The sequence below is a fragment of the Dermacentor silvarum genome, chromosome 9 (genome assembly GCF_013339745.2).
Source record: "Dermacentor silvarum isolate Dsil-2018 chromosome 9, BIME_Dsil_1.4, whole genome shotgun sequence".
NCBI classification, from domain to species: domain Eukaryota; kingdom Metazoa; phylum Arthropoda; class Arachnida; order Ixodida; family Ixodidae; genus Dermacentor; species Dermacentor silvarum.
In genome coordinates, this window is record NC_051162.1 from 142,805,365 (window position 1) to 142,811,364 (window position 6,000).

Below are 6,000 nucleotides of genomic sequence, written 5' to 3' on the forward strand. Positions count from 1 at the left end.
AGAGCGTTCGCAGCTGCTCAGGCTATCCGGCACCCCGGCGGGCCGCAAGATACTCGATGAGATGGACCTCTACCCTGTCGACCACTACCCCGACGCCGTGCGGATTCCCAGTGACATCAGATCTCAACTACACACAGCGCCCATTCCTCGCAATATGCCCCCCGCACACAACGTCGGCAGACGTCGGGCCAGGGGTAGACCTCTACTCGAACATGTCCGTAACAACCACATTGAGGCAAGCTTCGTGGATGCCGCGGCATATGTCCAACAAGAGGCGTTCGCCGTCTCCATCATCGACTCTAATTCCAGGATCAATTGCTGCGCTACAGTACGTACTTCGAAATCATTAGTACCCGAACAGGTTGCAATCGCGCTGGCTGTGCTCGATGGTAGCAGAGAGGTAATATATAGCGATTATAAGGCGGCCATTAAGGCCTACCAAACCGGGATGGTCTCCCCTCAGGCCCTTCGCATTCTCCAAAGCTTGAAAAGTATCTCTCCGCATTCTCTCATTTGGTTTCCCGCTCACTTGGGGTCGACTGAGGGCTCTCCCTCTAACCCTAACGAGAGCGCGCACGAGGCCGCGCGAGGACTCACTGACCGCGCCGCCTCCGCAGTCCCCCTACCCCGCGGAGAACCATTGATGACGTAGAATGAGATCACCAAGCATTATTATCTGTCAAGACGGGTATTCCCCCTCCCGCACCCTGCCTTATGCAGGGCGCGGGCGGTGACCCTTCGACTTTTACAAGCTCGTGCGTATCCTAACCTTGCGGTTATTCACGCTATATACCCTGAAAGGTATCCCAGTGCGGACTGCCCTGCCTGTGGACTAACAGCAACATTGAACCATGTGTTGTGGGAGTGTGACGCCATCGCCTCCGCCTTCAGCGAGGATATGGGGGCTGCGCTTTTGGGCAGCCCCGAACTCAACGACCAAACCCTGGCCGTCTAGAGTGCCCACGATCGGGCCGTCAAGCTCGGCTTGCCGGTCCTACGTGGGATTATCCGGGTGGCGCGGGGTGTCCCCTGCGTCTTCTCTGGACCTCAATAAAGTTATTTCACTCACTCACAGTAGGAAAACTTTGGATTACGAAAGTAACCTTATATTCGCCAACCAGTGGCCACAAGAAATGTCGCAATTTCGCCCGAAAGGCGAAGCATCAATTGCGATAGCAAATTAGTAGAGAGCTATACGGTGTAGGGATAGTAGTTTTATCGGCTGCATGAACTTGGACACATTCGCGTACTAATTGAATTAACAAACGTGGTGTCAGTGCGCACAAGCAAATATGGATAGATAACACGCGATGACCGCAGACAACCACTGTCAAAACGCCGGGGTGAGCAAACGCGGCCGCCGCAGAGAGCGACGCTTCGTGCGGTCTATCGCTTCAACGGAAACTGAACAGCCGAAAGCACAGCGCTTACAAAGGTCAGAGCCGTGTGGAGATCGCTTTCAAGATACGGTGCCTGCGACAGCCAGCACTGGCGCAAACTACAAGTGCGCTTTGTTGGCAGAATAGAAGCCCCCCCCCCCCCCCCTCCCTTCTGCGCTACTTTCCTCCTTTCGCGTGGGAGATTGAGTCGCCACTTCCCCTTGCGCCTGGTTTCAAGATACGCATTTGGTGCCGCAGCACACCGTTGCCCCCCCCTCCCCCTTCCTCCCTCCCTCCCGTACCCCCACGGCTTTGGCACGACGGAAGAAGGCGCGTTTGCTCTCCGCCGTTAGTTCGCATCCCACGCGCGCTTTCACTCGCAGATATGGCGTGCGGCGACGATTTTATCGTCCTTGGACTTTATACGAAACCTCACGGCGATGACGACGGTGACGGCGATGGTGACGGCGACGCCGACGGCAGAAATGCGCTTGACGTGTCCATATAATTGCTATCGCAATAAAACAAATGACACTTGAAGCACAAGGATAGCTGTGAGCACCGTCGGCGATTGTCGAAATCGTATCTGCGGGTCATGCGTGTAGGGTTTTATACATGAGTCTGCGAAGGTTCCTGCCTAATCGCTGGGTCCTGCGTGCCTTCGAAAAAACGTTTCGCATAGCGTATACAATCAGATTACGCCATGTATGATGGAAACAGTCACAACAGATAAAATCGAGAAGCCTTCCAGTAAGTTCCATATAATGCAGGTGCATCTTGCACTCAGCGATGACATTAGCATGTTAGCGGAGGAAATGCAGTCCCCTAGAAAAGGCTAGATAAGTACACGTGTCAATACTCCCCTCTTAAAGAACTGTGGGAACGCCGACATTATTAGCGGCACTGTAGACGAAGAAGACGAGGGAGGCCCCAGCAGTGGCGCGAGGAACGCGCGAACTGCGGCTGAACGCCTTGGGCGAGGCCGGCCGAGACTGGAGCCTGCTGGCGTGGACTGCGGTATCGAGCCGTTTCCCACAAAACATAGCCCCGATGCTACAATCACAGTGCAAAAAAACAAAAAAAAAACAAGCTAAAGCACTGTTGATAAGGAAACAAGACGCAAGGTCCTAGAGTTAGTGCTAGAGGGGCGTAGGGCGGCCAACATGGACTATATTTCAGTTCGTGAGCTGTGCCACTGTGATTACGAAAGGCCGTCTGGCGCGAATGTAGGCCGGTACGGCAATACGTTGGATGATCTTGTGCGGTCCGAAGTAAGGCCGTAAACGTTTCAGCGTCCTCGTCAGCGTCCCGGAGTCGAAACAAAACACGGTCACCGGAATGGTATTCCACGTAGTGTCATCGAAGGTTGTAGTGCTCGCTGTTCGTCGTTTGCTGGTTCTTGATGCACAGGCGGGCGAGTTGTCGTGCTTGTTCGGCGCGCTGCCGATCGGCAGCGACGTGGAGCTTCTTTTCTTCGGTGACATGCGGCAGCGTGGAGTCTAGAGTCACTTAATTCTTTCCGTCAACAAGCTTCAACGGCGTGGTCTGCGTTTCTTGCACGGCCGTGTTATAAGCGAAGGTTACGTAGGGATGGACGGCATCCCTTGTCTTGTGTCGGGCGTCGACGCACATCGCTACCATGTAGGCGAGCGGCTTGTTGTGGTGATCCGTTAGACCATTCGTGTGCATCTGGTAGGTGGTTGTACTCTGGTGACTTGTCGGGCTATATTACAGAATAGCTTCAGTAATCTCAGCTGTAAAAGCCGTTCTTCTTTCGGTAATGAGCACCTCTGGAGCACCATGTTGCAACAGGATGTTCTCGACGAAAAACTTAGCTACCTGTGGTGCAGCGCTACCTTTGGGCAGGGCTTTCATATCGGCATAGCGGGTGAGGTAGTCGGTGGCGACGGTTACCCACTTGTGTCCGGATGCTGACATCTAGACGTCCATCTCGATCTGCTGAAACAGTCGGCTAGAAGGTTCGATCGCTGTAGGAGCCGTGCTGGTCTTGGCGGTGGTACCTTGCTTCGTTGGCAGTCTTCGCACGTTTTGACGTAAAGGGTGAAGTCGGCGTTCGGGCGTGGCCAGTAATACTTCTCCTGAATCCTCGCACAATCCACGGCTCCACTCAATTAGTTGCTCTGTTTCAGGCTTGTTGAGCCAACATTTATAGACAAAAGGGTATCTATAAACGTTGCGTTGAGCGACCGAAGCCATTTCTCGAAACAAACCGCGATATTACTCTCGGCGCAATTTCGACGGAAAATCGCAGCGATCGCTGCGGCGTTGCGACGCTGCGATCAACCGCTTCGCAGCCGAAAAACCCTGAGTCGGCACCGCGACTGCTATTTTCGTTGCATACGACGGAAATCGCATCATGTGCAACGGCCTTAAGTACGAAGTTGCGCGCGGAGCGCGCGGCAAAGCGACGTCAGCTATAGGGGAAAGTCTAGGTGGCGTTGAGCGAAGCCGGGAAGGAGAAAAGAGGCAAAGCGTCGCGGAAGAGAAGGGTAGTCTGAGGCGCGCTGGATTGACCTCCACTGGCAGTTGCTACCGTTGCGGTGTGCGGACAGTAGTCCGCAAGGCTTCATAACTCAGCGTCTGCTTGTTACTTCTGTTGCTTCAATACTAGTAATTCTTGTTAATAAAATAATGTTTCTGTTTATGTTTTAATTACTGTGATAACACTTGTTTGGGTGGCCTAATAATGTGAAAAGTTATTCTACCAAATTAATGCATGTTCCTTTAGGAGTCACAAGCATTGCAGGAAACCACTTTTTTATAAAATTTGTTCAGTATCTCATATGTTCTGAATGCTGAAACATTCATACCTGTGTGAATGTAAGCCAAAGTGATTTTGCCTATTTGTTATCTTATTGCAAGAGTGAAAATAAATTGATGGCTTTTCTGTACATCTTCAGGTGCCCTGCAAGGTCTCACTCTAGCAACACATACCAGTCGTTTTCTGCCAGCAAAGTGGATGTATCAAAGCGCCATAAGAAGGTCCAATAAACAACGCTTGGGAGATGTATGACATGCCCTTGCTTAAAATCGGAAGATTTCACTATTAATGAAAGCTTGAATGGGTGTGCAGAACTTGCGTAAACTACACTGTTTTAGTTACAATTGGAAGCTATTACTTCACCTGGTAATTTTTTTCATCTCAGAATTACTCTTTGCTGTAGATTTGGGAACAAACTATAAAAGCAACACAAAACTGTGATAAGATCAGTACAAGTTATCGCGCATGTAGTTAGTACACATACTACAGTGGTATTTGATTTATTATAGTAAATATTAAAATGAGGTGAATAGTAAATATAAATTAAAATTTCTCATACGTTCTCGTTCAGTTTTTTCAATAGGGATGTGAGGCCCAGAAGAAACTTGTGGAATTCGGCAGAGGCTTGAATACTAAATTACAATTGGGCTAAAAAACACTGTTTCCGGAAGGAAAGTGCTACATATTCGACACCAACGAAAATTATGTTATCGAAGTTAATACTGACAGACAAACGAGCAATGTTGTCGCCAAGTCCCCAAAAGCAACCCGTTCTAGACATGCCTATGCGGGAAATAAGTAGGCACACGCGAGGGTTGCAGGCCCTTTGTCAACAGCACCGTCATATTTACTAACACTCGGAGCGTTTTTCTGAAAAATGGTAGTTTGAACAATTTAATGAACCATACTGTATCTGACATTGTTGTACTAACGGAAACCGGGATCGCTGACAAAATAGAGACAGGCGAGCTGTTTCAGGGCAGCAGGAAATTTACCTTGAATCGCCCAGACCGTGCTGATAGGACATGCGTTGGGGCCTCATTTGCTAATAACTCTAGTTTTTAATCGTTCGTTTGAAGTGTGGATGCTAATTGGGAATCACTCCGGTGCTACCTATCTATTGGTTTTAAAAAATAATTATAGGCGCCTCTTATCGTCCGCCTAATTGGGATTGTTATACTGCCGAAAAAAATTCTTGACACCCATAGTTCAATTTCCAGGTTCACCCACGTTTTTTTAAGAGGCTTTGATTTCTCTACTATCGGCCAGTCGCGTTCCTGTCCCTTTTCTAATCCGGCATCTGCAGAAGCTACAGAATTTCTTAACGTTTGCTCAGATTTTAACCTTCCACCGCTAGTTGTCAAACCAACACGTGTCACATGTGCCTTGCTTGACTTGGTTCTGGCCACATCCTGATAATGATTCACTAGTGACCCACGTGTCTAGCCTAAGCGACCATGACATCTTACACTTTACTGTTTCAATCCCCACTACAAATGTACAGAAACACACGGAATATATAAGGGACTACAAAAAGGCTAGCTTGAAAGCTATTACTTTTGAGCTTTCAGCTGTGTTTGACGGCTTCTTTATGACACATGAAGAATTATCAGTTCACGAAACATGTTTGTCTTTGAAAACTACAGTTATGCGTCTCAACAGAAAATATATTCCTCTTAGAGTAACAATTCAATCTTCTAACGCCCCTTGGTACAGAAACCATCTGAAACATTTTTCCAACCAAAGCGCAGATATTCTGTTTCACCAAAAGATCGCTAACACCGACAAATGTTTAGCATAACCATCCGCTGCCAAAGCTTATAGAAGCGCTCTAAACCC